Source organism: Protopterus annectens, chromosome 1.part1 (genome assembly GCF_019279795.1).
Source record: "Protopterus annectens isolate FY-2018-M chromosome 1.part1, PAN1.0, whole genome shotgun sequence".
NCBI classification, from domain to species: Eukaryota; Metazoa; Chordata; order Ceratodontiformes; family Protopteridae; genus Protopterus; species Protopterus annectens.
Window position 1 is genome coordinate 513,985,017 of NC_056726.1, and position 26,388 is coordinate 514,011,404.

A 26,388-nucleotide genomic window follows, 5' to 3' on the forward strand; every position below is an offset into this window, starting at 1 on the left:
ACAGGGTGATAATGTTTTCCATGGGCATAGGCTGCACCAGTGGATGACATCATGTGTGTGGGTTAGGGCCAGTGATCTAATTGGACATGTGTGGTTGTTATGCATGTGGGTGTTGCGGTGCCCTACAGATGTTTCTGCTGTGTGTGTGTATGTGTGCACACAGTTCTGCCATGTGTCCAGCCTACACAGGAGTATTATTAACAGCTCCAAATTGTACAGACCAGGATGTACCACTGTGTCCGGCCATGGCCACATGACCTGTGCCTACCAGGGGTTGCATGGGCACTACCAGGCAGAGGTACAGATTGGCTACTGTTCGATGACGCATGTCCACTGGAACCGTGTCCCTGCTGGGAAAGTCCAGGGCCACGCCCATGTGGCCTGCTGTGTCCTGGTGTGGACAGCGCAGCACCAGCTGCACTGCTACTGCTACCGGCACTGTGGGAGCGGGCATGTGAGGTTTCTCGTTCATGTTGACCTAGCTGGCCTACGTCCACATGGCCTACGCCTCACTCCTACCAGATGTTCCAGCACAGACAGCTCACACTCGTGGATTGCCATGCCACGGTCAAGGATTCCAACCATGTCACCCAATCACCTGTCCAGAATGTCAGCAATCTGCTGTTGAGCATTTGCCAATGCCTGGATGTTGGCATTTAAAGAATGGATAGCAGCCCTCTGAAGCCTCTGCCCTTCTCTGTTCTGCCATTCAGTACATGCCTGTGCCGCCATTACAGTCTGAAACATGAGTCTTGTGACACCAGCTGCTGCACTCTGTCCTGCAAGTGCATGTCTACCAGAGGTCCTCCTATGAGCAGCACTGGCCACATGCCTGTGTGGCATATCTGCAGTCATTACACTGACACCATGGTGTGAAGACACACCTTCTGTAGCCACCACATGTTCCTGTTCCAAGCTAACACACGCTGTCTGTCTTTCCTCTATGGCCACTGGTGATGGGGTATGTGTTGGCATGAGAACTGTGTGCGGGAAAGAGGGGGATATAGCTGGGATGGCAACCATTGGCACAGATTCAGCCCCTGACAACCCTGCCTGTACCTCATGCATATGTTTATCACTGCTAGAGTCTGTGGGGACACTAACATCAGATGGACCACAGGAGGGTAATGCACCTACATCACCTGTGAATGCAAAGAAAGACTCCACATTACAATAGAGACACAGGCACACAGACAGAGACAGACACACAGACAGAGAAAGAGAGACAGAGACACAGACACAGAGACAGAGACACAGAGAGACAGACACAGAGACAGGAAGACAGAGAGACAGACACACACAGAGACAGAGACAGACACACAGACACAGAGACATACACACACACAGACACACACACACACAGACACACACACACACAGAGACAGACCATGCATGTGATTTGACAGAAGGCATGCAGCATGCATGTGATACAGCAGACGGCATGCAGCGCAGACATTAATAGTGGTAGTTAGCGTACATCCCTGTGTTGCACACAACAGTAAGCAGGTGTCATATCAGAAGCCATGAAGTTCACACAATCATGGTAGTAAGCATGCATCCCTGTGATACACCATGTGGACCAGCACAGGTTAACAGTACACATGGCTGATGTGACCTTGACATTAACATGTAGTATGACATGTAATCTGCTGACGTGTGCATTGACATGCATACATGTCTGACACAATGGTGTCCTGACACATGTACAGTGGTGTAATGGGTATCGCATTGCAGTGTTGTCTGTATGCCCTACTGATAGAATGCACTTTTAGCTGATGTGCATGAGCATTGAAGGGTAGTATGAGGCATCTACATTGCTATACAGTGTGAAGTACAGACACTGTGCCATTGCATGGCATCATGAGGCATCTAAATTGCTATACAGTGTGGAATACACACACAGTGCATAGCCATGACCGAGTGCATACACATTACATAACTACTGTGGATTGTGACCCACGTTGCTGAGGTGTATGCACACTAAACCATGCTGTGTCATGTGACAGGTCACCAGAAGACCTAAGGATGACACCCCTGCACAACTACTAAAATGTCTTAGCTGCCTGTCAACCGTGTCCACACATGGCAGACTTGTCAATACACCATGTTCCACATGACATTTATGTACCACACACACAAAGTGCATGGCTGACAGTGATGTCCAACAGCAGCAAGGGAAATGTACAGTATCTGTGGCCTGATGTGGTGTCTATGTCTGTGGAATCTGTACAGATGACTACTATCATGCTGTGACACAGTCATGATGTTCAACACATCTTATATGGTCGACTTAAGTGACACCTCCACAAGCTGTCCACAGGCTTTTAGGATGCCCAGTGTTCCACATCAACTATATAACCATTCAACAAAGGCTATAGTTGGACCATGTGTGGACAATGTGCAACAGGGTTTATACACATCACATCTACTATGTGTTGCTACATGTCTCTGGCCATCCTCCATGGCCATGTGTGAACATGTGTTGGCCAAATGTTTGTGATGGCCATCTATCTCACATGTCTGTGTTGTCCCATATGACATACACCCATAGATGTCAGACATGTCACTGTCCACAGGGTTATGCAGACAAAGGGTTGTATGTTTGGTATGTGGGGTATGTATTATGGGATAGTGAGACAATGTTGCAGCCGGAACACTACATGTCTGGGACATGTCAGATGGCACATCACAATGTGTGCACCCATTGCAGGGGCATATTCCACAATGGTGAATCCTCTGTGCTGCCATATCCCAGCTCACTGTGTGGTACTGTTTGCGTACCACACATGTGTTGTTCCAATGTATAGTACATATTCCTACATTGAATAACACCTCCACCGTTGTATGCACAGCTGTCCACACATCTAGCAATGACAGATACTGTGGTTTCATGTCGGTGTTTCATTTAGTTTGTATATATTGCACATGGGTAGCCAGTGTGATTGATGACAGATGCAACCTATATATCATGACTGGACCATACATTATGTGTACATGTGTTAACTGGCCACATGGCAAATAGATCTATGCATTAACATGCCTGATACTGATAACTGTCTCACCTGCAACGGACTGATGTTTGTGCGGCACGCCAGAGGTACCTGTATAGGGGTGACACAGCAGTTTGAACATTATCCATGACTGTATGACAGCTACAGGGTGCACTGTGCATGTTAATACATTCATTCTACGGACCCTGGTAATTACCGTCCCATAAGCTTAACAAGTCTAGTCTGCAAAGCTATGGAGAGGATCATAATGGAGCTCATAAACAAAGATATAGGGGACTTGCAGACATTGGACCCGACCCAGTTTGGCTTTGTCAAGGGAAGATCATGCCTTCTGAACTTGGTCGACTTCTTCGAAACAGTCACCAAGGCCATTGATGAGGGAAAGGCAGTCCATACAGCCTACCTTGACCTTGCAAAGGCTTTCGACACAATACCCCACTCGGGTATTGTAGAAAAACTTACCAGCTTAAATGTAAACCCATATGTCACAAGATGGGTTGCAAACTGGCTTAAGGACAGAACCCACAGGGTTAGAGTTGCTGGCACTGTGTCAGACTCCAAGGGTCACATGTGGTGTCCCACAGGGCTCGGTCCTTGGCTCTATTGTTTGGCATCTACTTCTCAGAAGTACAGGCCAACATGGGAGGACTTTTTGACAAAGTTTGCAGACGACTGCAAACTGGGCCATAGTGGAAAGTGCATCGGACATGGATATCCTTCAGAAGGGACTCACGGAATCAGTTAGCTCGTGCCAGAGCCATCGCCTGAAGTTAAACCCCTAAAAATGTTTAGTCATACCCTTCGGGAAAAACAAGGTAACCCCAAGCTACCATATAGGTGGCAATCCACTAAGCACAGAAGAGGTTATCAGGGACCTGGGGACCCAGGTTGACAGTGGCCTTTCTTTGGCACTCACATTGCTAAAGTGGTTAGAAAGACCTTCTACATTGCCCACCTGATCATGAAGGGATTGATATCCAGATCTAGTGAGGTCGTTGTTGCCCTGTACGCTTCACTTATCAGACCAATGATCGAGTACAATGCCCCATTCGGGATGTATCTCACCCGACATCTGCAGCAATTGGAGACCCCAAAAGTTCCTCACCAAAAGGATAAAGGGACTCCAAAATCTGTCATATGCTGCCAGATTGAAGAAACTCCAGCTCTATTCAGTCGCATACCGCCTGCTCAGAGGTGACATGTGCCTGACATACAAGGCCATGTCCAACCCGAATTAATGGACATGCTCCACCTCAAAAATCCAAATCCACCAAAACCACTAGAGCAAGCGACTTAAACCTTAGCACGGATATAAATAGGACATGCTGGAGGGATAGATTTATCACTCAGAGACTCCTATGCTGTGGAATAAAATCCCAGTCCCTGTGAGGCAGAGCACCTCGCTGACTCTGTTCAAGAGAAATCTAGACCTGTGGATGGGAGATCGAGGTTTACCCCGGGAATCATATCTGTGTCACTGCTGGACAGAGGCACAACAAACTAATGGGCACAGTATTTTTTCATATAAGGAGTGGCGTAAGCCACAAAAATTTGGGCTAGGCTTATAAATGCCTTAGGGCAGATAGCCTAGTATAAACCTATGAACCTATGAACCTGTACAATAGCATATAGTATGCACATGTGTGCATACACAGGGTAGCATACTATAGTATGCAGCATGTGTGTAAACATACCTTGCATATGATGTTACATTACATATTGTACAGTGACACACGCAACTAAATGGGATATAATAGTTATATGTGCAGTAGTGACTTACCAGGCAACTCCAGGCTCGGTGGTTGGGAGACACCCACCTCCACGATGGCAGCTAGTGTTTGTGGATGCTGTTCTGAGGGTGTCCCCAGGCTGGCCAGTAGCTCCTCAGTAGGTGTGAGTGGGGGCTGGGTTGGTGGCCCACCACCTGTTCTACCTTGTTCTCTGGTGATTGCATTGGCACGCTATTTCGCATGTCGTATCAGGTCCATGCAGTGTCTGCACACCTGCTGGTAGGTGCAGTTATGGCCACCCACATCATTAACCCTCCTGCAAAGTTCCTGCCACAGATCGTCACACTGCTGGGCATGCTGTGGCACATGGCTGAACAATACCTCATAGTTATCATGGAGGTACGGTATGAGGGCATCATCCTCCAGGTGGCTATACGCTGGCAGGCGTGAACGAGGCATTATCTGGAAGACATAATGATGGAGACAGGTCACAGTATCACAGAGATGTACAGAGATACAGCTGCACATACATTTGTATTAAATCTAGTACATATGAACAGTTATCTTTGCAAATCGTCATGACACTGACATTACTGACATGTTTGTGTCACACACATGTAACACCCGTTGTGCATTGGATATCATCACCATATATGTGTGTCACCTCATTACATTGCTCATACTCCATGTGAATGCTGTCTTGATGTGGGCATGTCAGTTTGCCTGTACTGGTGTTCTTACCTATCAGCACATGCCTGGATGTGTCCACTGTAATGCTGTTGACCTTGATGCTGTGTATATGTCACATATCAACACATACACTGCCTTAACCGACATGAGCAGTGACAATGTAGACATGCGCACGGATACCTTTACATGCATGTGTTTTGCCATATACATCTACACGGCACTGTACAGCAGTTCAACATCCTGCCACATATCGCCTTTGTTGCACATGTGATACACATGGGACAATGGCTAGCCGGACGTTATTCGCAGGGATGGTTATCAACTATAGCATGTACGGGCATGGCCATGCAGTAGTGTGTATGCCCTGGGCCATGTATGGGCATAGGATGTGAGGTTTTCTAGCTGTATCCGACAGCCATTTTGCCACCGCCAGGTGCATCAGTGCCACATTACTGATCCAGACAGTTAATGATACATCTACCATGCGGTCATCGCACCATGTATGACAGAGATGACATGTGCAGCTTGGATGGACAGGGTTGCATGGTATGGCAGGAGTATGTAACATGTATGGCACAGCGATCTGCCCAGCATGTGGCAATCCTTGTCTTAGGAAAGTGGCTGTCCATGACGTATGTCTTTCAGATCAGGATATGTACGTGTAGCATGTCCAACATCACAGTGTTGCACATGTCTTTATGCAAGGTAGCCAGCATGCTGCATAGCGGAGGTGAGGATTGTGAAGGCTGGTGTCGCCCATCCATGCATGGTCAATACCCCTTAAAGGTGATATGTGATCCGATATTGGTAACCCGAGTGCTGAGTATGCCTGTCCAATGATCTCCATGCTCATGGATGGCACCCTGTCATGACTTGGGTGCCTCATATGACTACCTAATAGGCCTGGAGATGTCACCAGCTCAGGGAGGTGAACTGCACAGCACCATCCCTTGCACACAGTGTCCATAATCTTGACTGCTGCCTAGGTGGTAGTTAATGGGTACAGGGTTATTCACCTAGCAGTGACAATGCTATTAGCAGCTGTCAGATTGTGCACATATGTCACGCACCTCACCCACAAAGCCCATTCTGTATTTTGTCCACAACACTGAGACAGCTATTGCTCTTAGGTCATGGCCATTCACATCCTTACATACACAGATGCCTCCCATTTGTCTGTGTGGTATGGGCTACAATGAGGGGGGGAGTACAAAACATTAACCCTGTTTTACTGTAGCTGCCACTGGTGTGATATGCATATGTCACTCAGACACTTTTGTAGTGTTGCTTCTGTCAACAGGCCACTGGTAGAACACTCCTGCGACATACAAAGGTACATCTAGTATACTCAGTGTAGCTGGAACACAGTATGGGTGATGATGTCCTATGACCTGTCACAGGTATGCTATGCAGTGTGAAATCATCCGTACTGTCATCTACATCTGTACTGCTAACATCTACATTGATAAAGGTTCATGGACTTGCAGACCATACTCAGCAGGGTAATAGTGCAGTGCCTCCCATTATGACTGGCATCTCCACTTGTGGGTTGCAGTGGGTTTATATTATCCAACACCCTATCTGTATTGCATATTCATGCTCAGCACTTGTTCAGAACATGTAAGCACTTCATGAGCGACTAATTACTATAGCACCCATTCCAACTCATTTCCTACAAGTACACTGTTTGTCCTTACATTTCCAGCTTGCTTACAGTACAACAGCTGTTGTACAAATGTACCTCACATATCTTGTGAGACATGGTTGAATATACAGGCATGTCCAAGTCTCACTTACCAGTGTTATTACCTGTCTATATGATAGATATGGCAAACATGAGGCAACAGAGCAATTGTCTCATGTACACAGTCAATGCTCACCTCCCAACATACGACACTACAGCCTGTGGGAGATGCACATATGTAGCCATGCTGGGGGTAATGCTCTCTCCAACCCAGACTGAACCTGACATTCATGTGGGGACGTTAAACATTTGCAACACACCCCACTCATAACATAGTCTCACTAGATCTCCACCCCCACAGGCCACACATAGTATGACTACAACATTTGCAGAATCTCTCCATACTCTCTGTGTAGGCAACAGAGGCAGCCCCATCACCAAACACAACACCAATTACTTATAGCCCACAGACTCATGTGTGCCCATCAACTACAGCCAATAGGGTGTTATAACATACCCAACATACCCAACCCAGTGTATATGTCACATATCAACACATACACTGCCTTAACCGACATGAGCAGTGACAATGTAGACATGCGCACGGATACCTTTACATGCATGTGTTTTGCCATATACATCTACACGGCACTGTACAGCAGTTCAACATCCTGCCACATATCGCCTTTGTTGCACATGTGATACACATGGGACAATGGCTAGCCGGACGTTATTCGCAGGGATGGTTATCAACTATAGCATGTACGGGCATGGCCATGCAGTAGTGTGTATGCCCTGGGCCATGTATGGGCATAGGATGTGAGGTTTTCTAGCTGTATCCGACAGCCATTTTGCCACCGCCAGGTGCATCAGTGCCACATTACTGATCCAGACAGTTAATGATACATCTACCATGCGGTCATCGCACCATGTATGACAGAGATGACATGTGCAGCTTGGATGGACAGGGTTGCATGGTATGGCAGGAGTATGTAACATGTATGGCACAGCGATCTGCCCAGCATGTGGCAATCCTTGTATTAGGAAAGTGGCTGTCCATGACGTATGTCTTTCAGATCAGGATATGTACGTGTAGCATGTCCAACATCACAGTGTTGCACATGTCTTTATGCAAGGTAGCCAGCATGCTGCATAGCGGAGGTGAGGATTGTGAAGGCTGGTGTCGCCCATCCACGCATGGCCAATACCCCTTAAAGGTGATATGTGATCCGATATTGGTAACCCGAGTGCTGAGTATGCCTGTCCAATGATCTCCATGCTCATGGATGGCACCCTGTCATGACTTGGGTGCCTCATATGACTACCTAATAGGCCTGGAGATGTCACCAGCTCAGGGAGGTGAACTGCACAGCACCATCCCTTGCACACAGTGTCCATAATCTTGACTGCTGCCTAGGTGGTAGTTAATGGGTACAGGGTTATTCACCTAGCAGTGACAATGCTATTAGCAGCTGTCAGATTGTGCACATATGTCACGCACCTCACCCACAAAGCCCATTCTGTATGTTGTCCACAACACTGAGACAGCTATTGCTCTTAGGTCATGGCCATTCACATCCTTACATACACAGATGCCTCCCATTTGTCTGTGTGGTATGGGCTACAATGAGGGGGGGAGTACAAAACATTAACCCTGTTTTACTGTAGCTGCCACTGGTGTGATATGCATATGTCACTCAGACACTTTTGTAGTGTTGCTTCTGTCAACAGGCCACTGGTAGAACACTCCTGCGACATACAAAGGTACATCTAGTATACTCAGTGTAGCTGGAACACAGTATGGGTGATGATGTCCTATGACCTGTCACAGGTATGCTATGCAGTGTGAAATCATCCGCGCTGTCATCTACATCTGTACTGCTAACATCTACATTGATAAAGGTTCATGGACTTGCAGACCATACTCAGCAGGGTAATAGTGCAGTGCCTCCCATTATGACTGGCATCTCCACTTGTGGGTTGCAGTGGGTTTATATTATCCAACACCCTATCTGTATTGCATATTCATGCTCAGCACTTGTTCAGAACATGTAAGCACTTCATGAGCGACTAATTACTATAGCACCCATTCCAACTCATTTCCTACAAGTACACTGTTTGTCCTTACATTTCCAGCTTGCTTACAGTACAACAGCTGTTGTACAAATGTACCTCACATATCTTGTGAGACATGGTTGAATATACAGGCATGTCCAAGTCTCACTTACCAGTGTTATTACCTGTCTATATGATAGATATGGCAAACATGAGGCAACAGAGCAATTGTCTCATGTACACAGTCAATGCTCACCTCCCAACATACGACACTACAGCCTGTGGGAGATGCACATATGTAGCCATGCTGGGGGTAATGCTCTCCAACCCAGACTGAACCTGACATTCATGTGGGGACGTTAAACATTTGCAACACACCCCACTCATAACATAGTCTCACTAGATCTCCACCCCCACAGGCCACACATAGTATGACTACAACATTTGCAGAATCTCTCCATACTCTCTGTGTAGGCAACAGAGGCAGCCCCCATCACCAAACACAACACCAATTACTTATAGCCCACAGACTCATGTGTGCCCATCAACTACAGCCAATAGGGTGTTATAACATACCCAACACACCAGTCATAGGTGACTCTGTAGGCGGTCACACTGATGTCCCACTCAGCAGGCTACACAAGGCGATAGTCGCTTACATCTGGCTGTCGGGTAACAGGATCCGCAACATAACCTATGCACCCATGCCACACCTCACCAGGTACAATTTGACTGTCATTCTCCATGTTAGTGTGACTGCCCTAAGATGTAACTTCCTGGACTACATGTACAGGGACATGCAATAGCTCTCCTGTCTTGTAGCCCAGGAAGGTATCGCCCAAGCCCTGAGAAGCATTCTGCATTCATCCAGACTGATACCACTGTACAATGGCTGAATGTTTCACTTCAACAGTTGCCTATGCTTCTGCTGTCATTCCACAGGCATCCAGTATCTGTCTGCTTTGAATGACATGGTCAACAAAACACGATGCTTTGGCACAGATGACCTGCACCTGTCGGCCCTGGGATTACAGATAACATGTAAGGCTCTTGTTGCTCCTATACTGCCTGTCTTGGATAGTTTCCAATAACATATTCACTACCAGAACAGGAACAGGCAAGCAAAACCTGGGGTAATGTTAATCAATGCTTGACATCTTCATCTCTAACGCACTCAGGCGAGGCACTCCTTATAATGGACCACTTCAATATCTCTGCAGTGACTGGGACCTGCCTCTAGGCTCCGAAGAGCACACCTGCACTGACAGGTTATACGCAGACCACACCTTTCAGTCATGTAACCAGGACCGGAACACCCACAGCGGAGGTGTGTCCATATTTCACAAGGATGTACACACCTCCAAGCTGATTACTTAGCACAATGCATCAGAGGTAAACCACTTGCAACTAACTGTGGCCAGAACTGCTATCCACATTGTAACTTGCCATGAATTCCACACCATACCCCCATGGTTTCCAGCCCTCATTTCTTGGTGTACTGGACAGTAGGGTTCAGACAGGAACAACTGATGTGAGACTGACCTACCCCACACTTAACTGGGATACCTACTCATGTACCGACACATTAGGCCAACGCTTTCTGGGATTCATAACCTCCAATCAGCTGGATCAACCCATACACACCACCACCAAGGCCAACAATATCCTAGACATGGACATTACCAACATGTGACTGGTGTTCCACACCAGGGTTTATCCCCTCGTTGGTAGTTTCCGAACGTATGCTAATCACCGTTGTTATCCACATCCCGGCACCACACCCTTCACGGAATACACAGTACAAGATTTCTACAAGGCCTATTTCAGACATCTTATGACAGTGGTAGTAAATGTCATGACACCTGTGCAGATGGACAATGTACTTACAAATGCTGACAAATATACCACTGCACTTCATTAGCTCTTACACGACTGCATGGATCATGCTATCCCAAACAGAGCCATGATGGTACCCACCAGATAACGGACACCACTCTGGGGGTCCAGTTCCATGGACATAATGTACAACAAATGGTGGAGGCTGTTGCAAAGTGGAGTACAAACCCATGGGTGAGGTAGCTCACTGGTCAGCCTCAGTAGGAATCCGGGATCCCTTATCACATCCTCCAAAGCTAGCTACATAAACATTACTGCGACACATTCCAAGGACTACCACAAAGCATTATGGAGGTATGTCAGTACTCGATGGCAATACCCACATCTGCTGTGACATATGATGGTTAGGCAGAAACATTACAGAACCGACTGATATTGGCAACATCCTGGCAGATAGGTTCAATGCTAACTTTACACCCTCTCACTCCCTACAGGGCCAAAATCTATACAGGAACAATGCAGAGTCCCTGCAGTCACAACTACGCAGTTCCAACCTGCACTCTCTAAGGCCTGGAACACAGACTCCATGCGACCGTCCAACATCCCAGGCTGTGATTTACACAAACCTCAGAACGACATGGCTCTCCACTTGGCCACCAGATTCACTAATAGCCTTGTATCAGACAATGTGGCCCCTTAATGGCACACAGCAACAGTTATCACATTCCACACAGGTGACGCCGCAATGAACCAGAGGGACTATTGCCCTATATGCCTGACTGGACTGCTCTGCAAGGCTATGGGGCACATCATCATGGAAGTCATTCACAGAGACATTGGTGGGCTCCAGACCTTTGATGCCACCCAGGTTGGATTTGTTGGACCAGACAATGGCTCCTACACTTGGTGGACTTCTTTGATACAGTTACCAGGGTAGTTGATGATGGTAACGGAGTCCACACAGCCTACCTTGTCCTCTCACTGGCTTTCAGCACCATTCTCCATTCTGGTATTGGCAACATACACATGCACTTGCACATCGACACCTACATCTCGAGATGTTATGCAAAGTGGCTCACGGACAGGACCCACACAGTGAGGGTAGCATACCATAGTACCTACTGTAATTCAGTTACACTTGGCGTACCACAGTCCTCAGTCATAGGGCCCCTCATGTTCGGTATATGCTTCCCTGAGGTACAGGCTAGCACAGAAGGACTTTCCCTGAATAGGTTTCCAGACGACTGCAAACAAGGAGCCATGATTGATCCACCAGCTGATACAGACACCCTCCATAAGGGTGTCACTGTGACGGATACCTGGTGTCGATAACATGGCCTCAAGCTGCATGACACAAGGTGCATAGACATCCCCTTTGATTTACATCAATCACCCACTGACTATCACATAGGTGGTAGTCCCCTACATACATGTGACATTATACGGGATCTTAGTACACACGTATATAGCACCCATTCCTTTGATAACCATATTGCCAATGTGGTGTGGATATCCTTCTACATGGCCACCCTTATCTGTAATGGGTTTGTAGCTGAAACAAAGGCACCCATTATACCTCTATACTCCTGATGTATGACACACGTTCCAGGGTACAACACCCCTTTTGGGGTGTACCTTACAGAACAGCAACGGCTTTACATACCACAACATTAACACACCATGAGGATTATTGACCTCCGAAGGATGATGTATGCAGCACAACTACAGACACCACGACTGTACACATTTGCATACTCAGGGGTGACCTCTGCTGAACATACAGGGCCCATGTCCACAACAATATTGATGGATATACTCCACATAAGCAACATAAGCAAAAGCCACTGAGAGCAACATGCTCATGGATATGTACACAAATGCAATGATGAGTGGGACGTGCTTGAAGGATACATTCCTGAACCAGACACTCACCATGCTATGGAACATGATTCCTATGTACATCAAGCAGGGACCCTCACTAGCACTCTTCATGAGATACCTCGATGGGTGGATGGGAGACACACATGTACGCCAGGGATCACTGCAGTGGCTGTACTGTACACAGGTGCAGGTAACAAATGGCTCTGCTGTTCACAGACACAGGACACTACCCTAGGGAGGTACCGCTGGTGAAAACACTGTAGTTGAGCTTACAAATGGACTTGGCCAGACAGCATAGTACCTAACTATGAACCTGTGAAGCTATTACATGTCCTTTGTGCATGGATAATTGAGTAGCTCTTCCATTTCAATTAGCTATCATGCTGTTACAGTGTCCCGTGACTACAAGCCATATGTATCCTGTTATTGTGTATTGTACATGCCAATAGACATACCTTTTGTTTGCATGATATAGCAGTTATGCTGTGTAAAATATCTGACATATCTACCTACAATACTGTACATTACACATATTTTAAACATTATCCCATAATGCAAAGCATACTTGCACAGCAGGACCACCTTAGGCATGTTATTCTCATTATATGCCCATACACATGCCTACTGTGACAGTATATCAACATATACTATCCCCTGCTATGGCACATACTTGTTGGACAAACCCTACCTCTGACGGCGGGTGGTGTGGAATTGTTGTGTTTAAAGCCCTCATGTAGCATCCCTTGTGGTGTATGAGATGTTTACCTTGTGGCCCACAGCAGGACACACAATTTCTACAAGCGTTACTATGCTCAACAGGACATCACTACATAATACCTTTTCCCACTTTATGCATTGCGTACACTTTAATTAATACAAAACAGGCTCTACATACACTAACATACTGAGTGTTCTACATACCTTGTTAGTGTTCTGAGTCTTTGTAAATATCTCTCTTACACCTTTCCTGTTTAAACGGTTCTATGGTATGAGCATACGGTTTGAATGTATGGCAAGGCATCCTTATATACGTAGATACCTGTAACATCTGGTATCCTGCCGCCAATTGGTGTTCCTGAGTAAATTATTACATGCACATCAGCTGTGCAGCTACTACATTCACCAATTACGTGGCAACAGTGGGGTATAACTGAATTCTCTACTGGGGCGTTGCCCTTTTGCCCTACCTTCAAGGAGACGGCCTGTATGTGTTTTGTTGTGAGGAATTGCAACTGCTATTTGGAGAGACATGGATATTTTGAATTCATGTCCCCCGTGGATTGTGTGTGACGGCTAGAGTATGTGGTTCTACATGTGAGTGTACCTGTCATCTCAACCGTTTGATATGGGACTATTGCAAACAAAACCTGTAAGATTGCCGTCTTGTTCCATTATACAACAGCTACGATTTCACATGGCGCTATTACAAATGTGTCTCTCACAAGGTATGTTAACGCTTCTGCAGGTGTAATTGAGTGAGTGGATGTCTGTGATGTTATTACAGTCTGTATTGCAATTGTTTCAGGTGTGGGGGAGATGTAGGTGGGGGTACATAGCATATACAGGTTTGTGGGACTGCATTTCTACATATTCCATATGTGTGTGTGGGCTCCTTCCCTAATTGAAGACCTATCATTTAGTAGACTAAAACTATGGTTGTTGCAGGCTTATACATTGAGCCATTGTTAATTGGTTCCTATATAGCATGCAGGTGAGGTTGATACTTCAATACCTCCGGAAATACATTGATATGTAAGGGAATGTTACTAAATGACAGCTGTCCCGTGTATTTCTGTCACAGATATTTGCACTCATTGCAGTTGTGTTGGTGACTGAACCTCTTTGGCATGGGTTGCCACCTTTTCAAATGGCCATAGTGGGACATTTGCAGGACACACATCGGTGTTTACAGGCCGACACATATCCACGGTCAGTACACAGGATAGAACATACTTTTATCCTAAATACATACTTATTCTTGTAGCACTTTAGCTACTTATCATGTTTCTTGTAACATTTACATATTTTAGATACAGGAATAACTATTTAATGCAACTATTACATAATATATGGGACATAATTATGTCCTACAATTTCGGATATTTGCCCTTTTTAATATTTGTTGTCAGGACACAACTGCCCAAGGAGGGGCTGTCCCTCTTAAAGTGGGACAGGTGGTAACCGTATGCCTACGACCAGCTATGACCACACCTACCGTAATGATCTACCTCCGAGTTCGCACTAACAGACACATGATGCAAACACACACACACACACACTACAGTCCCACAGAAATGCACACGGCACCCTCAACACACACTTACACAGACTACAGCAATCACAAACACAGTTGAACACAGTACCTACCTGGACTGCAGCATCGGCAGCGATAACTAAATGTCCCTTAACATCGTGATAATATTACTCGCGGTTCTAGTGTTCTGGTACTGTGGTCTTTCAGTCTTTAAGCCTCGTGATTACATGTGTCAGTATGTAAAACATTCGGTAGTTGGCAGTATCCTATTTATTTGTACCTCCATGGTTGTGTACATGTCGTTGACCTATCTATAGATTTGCAGACATAGGTGAATCCATATATATCGACATATATCTCTCTATCACCCTTTCTATCTCTATTTTATATATATATATATATATATATATATATATATATATATATAGTGACAGGAAGACCTTTTGTTGTGTACATGGCGGTGTATACTGCTTCCTGAACTCCGCACGTTTGTGTTTTAAACTGTCACAATACACACATGCCATTGGTACATCTCGGGTAGCTTAGTGTTAGGTGATTGTGTACATGATTGCCTGTTCTACTCCTGGCAGTGACTGTTTTACCTTTCAGAGCAGGCACTATTAGTACAGGGGTGAATAATGCTAGTTTCATCTGTTCTGGACATTGTTGACCGTAATCTGTGCGATATTCAGCAAAGCTTAGCCCTGTTTCACGCATATCTGTATAGTCATGTTTAAATGACGCTTACCAGCACTTGCCAACGCATAAACCTGCTAACATATGCTAAACCTGATCTGATGACTTGCATCCAACATCCATTATTCGTGCCTTCGGGATTACGTAACGGCCCTTGCAGGACGTGGAACCGGGAACATACACGACAGTTAGTGCATTTACCACTTGGGCATCTGGGATTTGTACAGGTGTTATGGTGCTTTGTATGTGGACTGTACTACAGCTGTTACTCCATACTGCAGTCAAATGTGTAACTCAGTTAGTTTACATATGGATGAGACCTATTCATGGTATGTCCAAGTGATGTTTAATGGATGTGCTCCAGCATTGGGAATCTATGTCACAGTGAGCCACACACTATAATGTGCTACACCTTCACACAACCATAGGTGGAGCATGCTGGGGTGACAGATATCTGTCATGGGTACTCCACATGCTTTGCCACTACATCCCTGTTTACATTATATGGAGCCCCTCATTAACACACCAGGGAATCCATGCAGAGTGTGTAGGGAACAGTGATTACACACATGGATCCCGCAATTGGCTCTGCTCCACTGAGGGACAGTTGGTTAATCGATGTGGTGGTGACAGCAGACACTGTTTGCCTCAGTTGATGAATGGCCTCTGACAATCGGGCATGTACCTACCGATGTACCTAGGAACCTATACATACAGTACCAACATATGCTGTTAGGGCGTGTACTGTTCAGGTGTTGACTTTCCTTGTTCCAATAGCTGTTGTGTGTGCAATGGTTGAAGGCTGCCTATGTAGGATTCACACAGTAGGCCACCTATACATTACAATTTACAGGTGGTCGTGTGTGTGTGCCATCCAGTTTACTGTGTGTGCAGGTGGAGAGGTGTGTCAGTCTGTAGGGGCCTACACTGTCAGTGTATGTGCTATACGCCCTCTTGCCAAGGCATGGGCATATTGGGCATGCCTCCGTCTGCCTACTGGGGCTGGCACAGGGTGTTCGTGGTCTGAATCCCTCTGTGCCTGTGATGGCCTTGGCAATTGTGGTGGGCTGTGAGGGCCTTCACCATTATGTCCCTGCTGCAGCTGTTTCTGCAGGATCATATTATGTAGCATGGCACATACTATGAAGATGTGGGCACACGTGCCTGGAGAGTACTGCAAGGCTCCACTAGATATGTCCAAGCAACGGAACCGTGATTTCAGCATCCCAAACACATGCTCTATGATGATTCTGGTTTGTGCGTGTGCCTCATAATGGCATTCTTGCATGGGTGTCTGTGAATTTCTGATGGGAGTCATCATCCACGGCTCTAGTGCATAGCCAGCATCCCCCACAAGGTGGCCATATGGGCTGTCCCCCCTGACAAATACCTGATACAGCTGTGAGGCATGCCAGATGTGGGAGTCATGGTAGCTTCCAGGGCTGCCAGCACACACATCCATGATAATGCCCTGGGCATTGCACACGACCTGGCAGTTGATGGAGTGGTATCCCTTGCAGTTTATGTAGTGCCTACCATGCTCACAGGGTGGTGACTTGATATGTATGTGCGTGCAGTCTATCGCACCCAGTACCTCCGGGTAGTGTGCCACATGGTGGAAGAGACGCATATTGCTGGCCAACTCCTCCTGAGTTCGGGGGAAGTATATATGCTCATTGGCATGTGGTAACATGGCATCCAGGAACTGGTGTAGTACCCTGGATGCTGATGCCTGTGAGATCCCCATTATATCTCCAGTTGGCCTTTGAAAGGTACCTGTGGCTGGTATTCTCAAGCTTACACATACCTTTATGTCCACTGGGATGGGCTCCCCTCTGTTGTTTCTGGATCTCAGGTGTGGCCGGCACAGCTCAACTATTTGCTGTAAGATGTCCCTGTCCACCCTGTAATGCTCTACTATCTCCAGATCATGTAGCCCCTGGTAGGTTACCCTTGGTCTGAACACTCGTCTCCTCCTCCTCCGGGGCCTGCGGTGGTTGTCAGCATCATCCTCCACAACACCTTCAGTCTCTAACACATGGTGATGAATCACAGCTATGGCAGCTCCCAACTTGTACATTGTAAAAGTTCCCCATCTGTTTACACCAATGGTGCAGTGTTTGGGAATACACAGGTGTGTGTGAGGTGCCTTCACACTTTATACTATTGTGCTTTGAACACTGATGATGTCATAGGGTGTGTATGTACAATCGGAGCTACAAGGTATCTTATGTGTTTTACCACAGGTACTGCTATTGTGGTGCCTTTGGTGTTGAATTACATTTAGCTGCCGTGGATTACCTCTTGCCCTTCCCTTAACATTTCTTAACGTTTCCCCTCCCATTTTCTGGCATGCATCCAGCAGCCTGATTTCTTTTGTACTTTCCAAAACCTGGCTTATCTTGCGAAATGTGTTCTATGGCCGATCTACTGCAGGTTTGCTTTGCTCTGCGGTGACAGTTCTCTTTTCTTTGCAATCCGACATCTCCCCTTTCCTTTTCTGCAGGTTTCTGCGAGCAGACTTGTTAGTTGCCGTCGACTGCCCACTATGAGTTAATAGGTGTTAATTGCTCAGTTGTACTCCAATAAATAAATATGTTAGTAATAACATATTGTATACTGATGTATACCGCTGTATATAGTAGTTAAAAGTACAGAATAGCAAGATCAATGTTTAAGACATCTTAATTTTAAAAAAGGTTTAACTGTTGAGGCACCATTCAGCCCTGGGAACCTCTCTGCATTAAGCAAGAGAATCCATTTTTGTTCTGCTGCCACAGTGTGGCTTTCAATGTCACCTCCTCGAAGATTAATATCTACCACTTGAATGACAAAAAAATTAAAAGTATGTGAGGGGTCTGTTTGCATGACATGGTTTGCTAATGTATTATTTTCCTTGTGATTTCTAATGTCTCTGATGTGCTCTAATATCCTGTCCTTTAGCAATCTATTGGTTTTCCCTACATAAAACGCATGACATTGTCGGCAAAAGGCAAAATATAGTATATTTGTGGTACGACAATCTGCATAATAATTCACTCTAATAGTAAACTTTTGAAACGGGTGTGTATAGAATGCATTTGCGTAAATATACTGACAGGCAGAACAATGTCTGTAAGAAAAAGTCCCTGTTCTCATAGATTCACAGGCTCTCTTACTGTTCATCTTATTACAAAGGTGTTGTTTGAGTGATTTATTGTTTTTGAATGAGAAAGAAGGCATGTTGCTAATCTTATTCTTTAGTTCTGGAACCTCTTGTAGAATGTTCCAATTAGTTTTTATAACATCACAGTAGGCATTAATATCACTGGAATACTGAAAGACAATTCTAAATTTGTCTGAGTTCGATGTAGTGGGCTGACTTCTTTGTTCATCATTAGCTATCCCTCTAAAATACGGCTTACATCTGCCACATCTTTGTGGCCATGCTTCTTCTATAACTTTATTTATATCTTTTTCAGAATATCCTCTTTCCAAAAACTCTTGTTTGGTTACCTGTAAAGCATTTTGAGCATCTATATCATTGTTGTGTAACCTAAGTACCCTATATATTTGCCCTTTTAGCATGTTACGAGAGATGTGCCTGGGATGCATGCTGCTTTTATGTAAAAGGGCATTCTTCCTGGTGGGTTTTTTGTATATGCTACTACGTATTTCGTTCAGCTCAGATTTAGTCAATAACACATCTAGGAACACTATATCACTGGGAGAATACTTAAAACTAAATTTCAAAAACTCAGTTGTATTTTGCATATACTCAACTAATCTGTTGAGTTCATCAGTATCTCCTTTCCATAGCAGGAAAATATCATCCACAAAACGGACGTACCACAGGATCTTTCCACATAGATTGTTAACCTCTGATAAAATTGTAGTCTGTTCCCAATGTGTTAATGCCAAGTTAGCGTAGCTATTGGCACAAGCAGTGTCCATGGCTATGCCAACTTTCTGCAGATAGAAATCTCTCTCAAAAATAAAGACATTATTTTCTAATATGATCTCTAATAGGGTGCATATAAGTTTAGTCTGATCATCATCAAGGCATCTGTTCAAGGTGAGAAGGGACCTAATCATTTCAATACCCCAGTCATTAGGGATGGACGTGAATAGTGACTCTATGTCTAAAGTGACAAACATGTAGTCACTGTCTAATGTAGATATTCTGTTATGTAGTCTTTCTAGAAAGGATTTAGTGTCTTTTAGAATGGTATGACAACTGTCTAGAAAGATATGTAGCTTGTTTTCTACATAAATCAAGAGGGCTTCTGTATACCATCCAGCACCAGATACAATGGGTCTCATAGGTGGAAGAGACCTATTTTTATGTATCTTGGGTAGTCCATAGATCACAGGTACTATAGGATTAGTTGTATTAAATATTTAAACAAATCCTCATCAATTAGTCCTGTCATAAGTAGATCAAATATTAAAAAAGAAACCTTTTCCATGATGCCATCAACAATCAACATAGATATACATTGATAAATATAAGCATTTCATACTAATACCTTCATTTGAGCTAAATAAAGATCCTTATCAAGGATAACAATACCTCCACCCTTATCTGCTGGTTTGATAACAATAGAATACATATTCTTTAGTTCATGGAGGGCTGTAAAATCTTGATTAGACATATTACAAAAATTAGTCTTGGTACCCTTTTCAAAAAGTAATCTAAATTCAGTTTCACGGATATCAATAAAAGTCTGTAACACAGGATTCATGGGAGGAACAAAAGTACTAGGTCTCTTATGATGTAAAACATTAGTAGTATCATTAGGAAACATACTTTTTAATGATAGATTTCTGCCTAGCAGTCTCAAATCTTTGAGCATTTCAGCATGGTCCGCTCGTTTAGCCGGAATAAACAATAGACCCTTATTTAGTAGCTGAATCTGCTCTGCAGTTAAGTCAAGTGAAGGCATATTAAAAATCAGACCTGAATTTAGAAACGTCTCCTTTTCACAACCTGAGAATTCCATTCCGTGATGTTGTATCTTTGAAGCTTGCCTTTTCTTGTTAGGCTCCTTGACCTGTTCTTGATGGGTAAGGGATTCTTCAGTTGAAAGCTTATCATCCAGTTGTTTTCTAAAAAAAAACGCCGTTATCGTCCTTATTATTAATACCTTCCTGCATCATATCTGGAGTAATTTTTGTACTCATACCATCCGCTTGATTCATCCCAGCTTCAGGTATACGTGAAGTACTGGGAACTATTGTTGTAAGAGCAGTATTTTCTGTATCCACAGGTAGTTTCACAGTTTGCCTGGTAGCAGCAGATTTAATGTGCGTTGTAGCTGTCATCCCACCCCTTCTAGGTACATTGTAATCTAATTGGTTATTGGGGTGATAGACAGATTCAGTGCCTGCTGTTTCAGTTTACTCTCTTGGCCAGGAAAAAACATTTTGATTTTGAAAATCATTTAAATCCCTTTGCAGCTTTTTCACTTGTCATACGATAGAATACTGTCGTGTAGTTGGCCTAGTCTATCATCTATGACATCAATTGGTGATTCTAGACAGTTTGGCATTTTCTCAGCACTAATGACAGCCATCTTACATTAAGAGGGCCCTCTGCACGTTTGCGGCAGAAGAATGTAGTCAAGGACCCCTCTGAGTTGGGGATTGTTGGATCAGGGCTTAGTCTTGGATTTTCCTATCAGCTGGATTGTTTGAAAACTGTTTTATTTAACTGATATTTAAACATTGAATTTGCATGTAGCTGCACACCTTGCAACTGTGTATAGACACAAATGCTTAAAAAGTCAAATTTTCGCAAGATAACTGCTAGGGAACTCTCCTAAGCTTTCTGTGCACTGCTACTTAGAGAGCAATCCAGCTGCCCTTTTTGATGCACCAGCACAGGTTTCTACCCCTAAAGCTTCTATAGTTTAGCTGATTTTACTAGTGATTTTATTAGTTCTACAGCAGAACTTAGTCCATCTAGCTCACCCTCCACCACTTATTACAGAATACACCTGACATAATGGACTAATGGAAGGTCAGTTTCCCACTGTTTCTCCAGCCAGCCTGATTGACATGGGCATCCTGAGGCAATGTAGCAATTGTATACAGACAACATACTACTCCTGAAACATGCAAATACAATATGTGAGAGATATACCTATACTATGAATCTGGAATCAATGCTCTCTCTCTCTCACAAACAACAAACCAAATACCAAGCAGGTTGTCAGCACCCACAGTCCATCTCCCACACATACCAAGTACACCACACATAACCCCCATACATGGAGATACACACTATAAATATACTAAAAGAGCAAAGACCTCCCAAGTACAAACTTTCTGCACACAATATGGTCCCAACAGCACCCACTATACATAATGACACATGCATCAATGTCTCACCCAATAAGCCCCTAAGGCAAAATGTATCTAAAGCAAATGTCTTGGTTATAGGTGACTGCATAGTGATACACACAGATAACTCCCCTCACTGGCTGGAGAAGAAAAAGATCATGGTCAGCTGCCTGTCTGGTGCCAGGATCCACCAAATCACGCACCAACTCAGGTCTCTCAACAACAGGTACTGTTATGACTCTGTCATAGCCCATGTTGGAGTGAATGATTTGAGATGTACCTCACTGGACTATATGAAGAGAGACATGATGGAGCTTTCAGATTATGTGTCCCAGGCAGGTATGTCCCTAGCTCTAAGCAGCATTCTTCCCTCACCCAGGATGATACCACAATATAAACAAAAAATGAATGACTTCAACAATTGGCTTAGCTTCTGGTGTCAGTCCAGGGGGATCTGTTATCTAACAGCCTGGGATGATATGGTTGACAGACCATGCTGCTTTGCCAGAGATGGTCTTCACCTGTGGCCTCTAGGCATAAGGTTGCTGGCAAAGGTACTTGTCTCACTCATAGTGCCTTTTTTAGGCAATGTCATAAGAACAAAATTCCCAACATAAAAATATCCTCCAGAAACAAATTCAGTTTTATGCTGCTAAATTCTTGAAGTCAAAATCACAAACTTCACTCACTTGAAACACGTCTCACCCTTGAAGATGCTGATGTCTGCGCTGTCACAAAGACATGGTTCAAGGCCTCAGAGAGTACCCAGGCCATGCAGGGCTACAATGCCTGTTGCATGAGTCTTGTATTCAGATGAGACACTGAGGCACTGTGATAGGTTCAAGTTGTTTATTGTAGATAATCACATTAGGAGCTATAACTGGAACATATACTTAAGCTAAATGACTGACTCATTACTTCAAATGGTTTACTATTGAAACATCGAAGATCAGAATGTAAACCTAGCAAAAATGTGGTTTACATGTTCGCTGTTCACAATAGTAAACAGCATTAAAGATCGAACACCAAAGCATTCAAAGTCGAATTCGACTCCTGCACTCTGGTGTCCAAACTACAATGCACTGACAGTCATTTCTTGCAGGGGGCAAGTCCATGGATAACCTGCCACTTATATATTCCAACTCCAAGATCATACTACAGTGCGGAAAAGGGTAAATCTCCCGATCCCCACTGTCCTGGTATTCAGTCTTCCAGAGTCAACATTGCAACCGTCTCCCAAATGATTTTCTGCATTCCAACTCCAGTACAACTAAATTACACACAAGCCACATTCAACATTTGATTGTAAAACACTTCAAACACACTCACATGTGCATCTCCATTCATGCCTGTATTCACTCTGACTGACATTACAAAATGGCACTGATCTTCCACATGCTCAATAACTTATATGCACATGCTATCTAGCTAAAGTGGCTAACTAGCTACAATACACACAATGATCTACATCCTCCCTCTCTGATTTGTTCGACATGCAATAGGAGAGCAAGACATTTTTACAAGCTAGATACAACAACATATAACAACAAATGAATTCAAGTCCAAGTCGCTGTGTATCTTGGATTGGGTCTGGAAATTTTACCTGATCTGGTCACATAAAAAGTTTGACTGGATTTAGCAACAGTGACAGTCTCTGGGGATTCTTTTACAATTGGAACTTCAGGGATTACATCAGAATTACTTGAAGAAAGTACACTGTCCTCTGGAATTTGAACAAGTGTATAGTCACTCTGAGAAATAGAGTCTCTGGCACAGACAATCACTGTTTCGGAGACTGGTAATATGTGTCTTTGATTCCTCCTGAAATCCATTCCATCAGATTATATGATGTAAGATCTCAGTTCTTCACAAATATTTTTGACAATTCCCACTTGGTCATATCCTTTAGATGTTTGCATTCTCACAATCTCTCCTTCTCTTAATGGTCTAAGAGGTTTGCTAGAATTATCGTAGTACTTTTATGACTGACATTTTTTCAAAAGTTGAGTCTTGACCATTCTGTTGTTCTTTGCATTTGGTATCAATAATAGTTTACTGATCAGTAGAGTTGTTCTAGTCTGTCTGGACATCAATCCATGAGTAGGTGAACCAAGCAAATTATCGTGAGGAATGTTTCTGAGATTAAGTAGGTTAAGAAAAACATCAGTACCATCGCTCCTGGATTTCTCCAACGAGTACTTTGCACTTTGAACTGCAGTTCAACTAATCCATTGGACTGTGGATACTCAGGACTGCTAGTAAAATGGACAAAGTACCAAGACTCAGCAAAAATCTTGAACTGCTTACTTGTAAACTGTGCACCACTTTCAGATACGACTTTGTGCGGACTACTATGAACAGACAAATGTCTCTGCAGTTTCATAATGACAGTGCTGGACGTTAAATTAGGAAGAAGGTCCATTTCAAACAAATTTGTATAAGAGTCTACTAACACTAAGTAATGTTGACCATTCTATTCAAAAACATCAGTAGCAACCATCGACCATGGTAGTTCAGGAATTTGGTTTAGCTGATATAGTTCTTTTTGTTGGTGCAATTTAGTACTGTTGCAAATGGAGCATGCTAGAGTTTCCTTCTCTATATCTTTTGACATAGGAGGCCAAAATACTATGACTCTTGCCCTTCTTTAGGTTGACTCAGTAGTAGGGTGACCAGAATGTACAATTTTGCTATATTCCTGTTGTAATGCTGAAGGAATTACACCTTTAAGACCTTTCATGATGATTCCATATTCCATCATGAGCTCATCTCTGCAGGGAAAATACTTCTGTATATCAGGTGGTAAACTAGTCTGTTGTGCTAGCCATCCTTGACTGATAACATGCTTCAGCTTCTGTAGAATTGGGTCTGAAGCTGTATAATTTCTAAATTCATCAAGACACGATGAGGAAAAATTTCTGACTCCCATGACATGAAAGTCTGCTTTCTCATTGTCATGCTGTTTTGTTGTTTGTCTGGGTGCTCCTGACAAATCATCAGCAAGGTATAGAAATTTGTCTTTTGCATAGTCAATATTGAAATTGTACTTTTGGAATTTTAACATCATGTGTTGTAAGTGTGCTGGGACTGTATGTATTGGCTTTTCCAGAACTGTCAACAGAAGTTGGTGATTAGACTCTGAATAGGTTTGCCATAAATATAATCACTGAACTTTGAACATGCGAACACTACTGCCAAAAGCTCTTTTTCAATTTGTGAATAATGCATTTCAGTTTAAGTTAAAGTTCTGGATGCATAGGATACTGTTATGCGTTCTTGAAGACATGCTGCACCAGGACCATACTTTGAAGCATTACACAAAAGAGTTGCAGGTTTGTGAACATCATAATATCTCAGTGTGGGTGGACTGGCAATTTTCAGTTTCAGAGCGTTTAATGCTTTTCGGTGTTATTCCAACCAGGACCAGTTTACATGTTTGCGTGTCAAGTCATGTAATGCTGCTGAAAGCTCACTCAAGTCTGGGATGAACTTTCCTAAATAGTTGACCATACCAAGAAAACGTTGCTAAGATGTGACATTTTGTGGAACTGGCATCTCAAGAATTGCTGCTTCCTGACAGATGTGGTTGTAAGCCAGAAGTGGTAAATAAATGACCCATATAAGTAACTTCTTTCAGTTTGAGTTTACACTTCTGAGGATTCAGTTTAAGATTTAATTCACGAGCATGGTTTAGAACTTTCCTGAGGTTTCTATCATGGTCGACTTTGCCATTGCCCCCTACAATAATGTCATCTACTATAACAGCACATGGATAACCTGAAAAGATTTGTTCCATCACACTTTGAAATACTTCACTGGCAAGACTGAAAAAACAGCAGCTACTTCTTCTACTGTGTGCATTGGATGACGAGGACATTTAAGCTTTTTGTTTAAATCTCTCAGATTAATACATATTAAAATATCATCTGAGCTTTTCTTATGAGCTACGACCATGCAGGATACCCATACAGGCGGTGCTTTTACTGGAGTAAGGACACCTAAATTCATCATTTTGTCAAGCTCTGCTTTTACTTTGCTCTGCATTGCTACTGGAACCTTCCTTGTTGGTCTGACAACTGGGCTTACTTCATTGTTTAACTTCATGGAATATGTGACTGGAAGTTTGCCAAGCTCATCTGTGAAAATATCAATATCATCATCATCATCAGCCCCCTTTTCCCCATTTTTCTACATGGGGTAGGGGAATTGTGTTAACAGTCGCTACCC

General features: G+C 43.9%; 1 protein-coding gene across 3 annotated transcripts in view; it reads left to right on the top strand.

Annotated features, from left to right (window-relative positions):
* Positions 1 to 26,388, top strand: part of PDE7B (phosphodiesterase 7B) — a 2,106,446-nt gene that overhangs the window by 2,045,255 nt on the left and 34,803 nt on the right. The window lies entirely within an intron of this gene.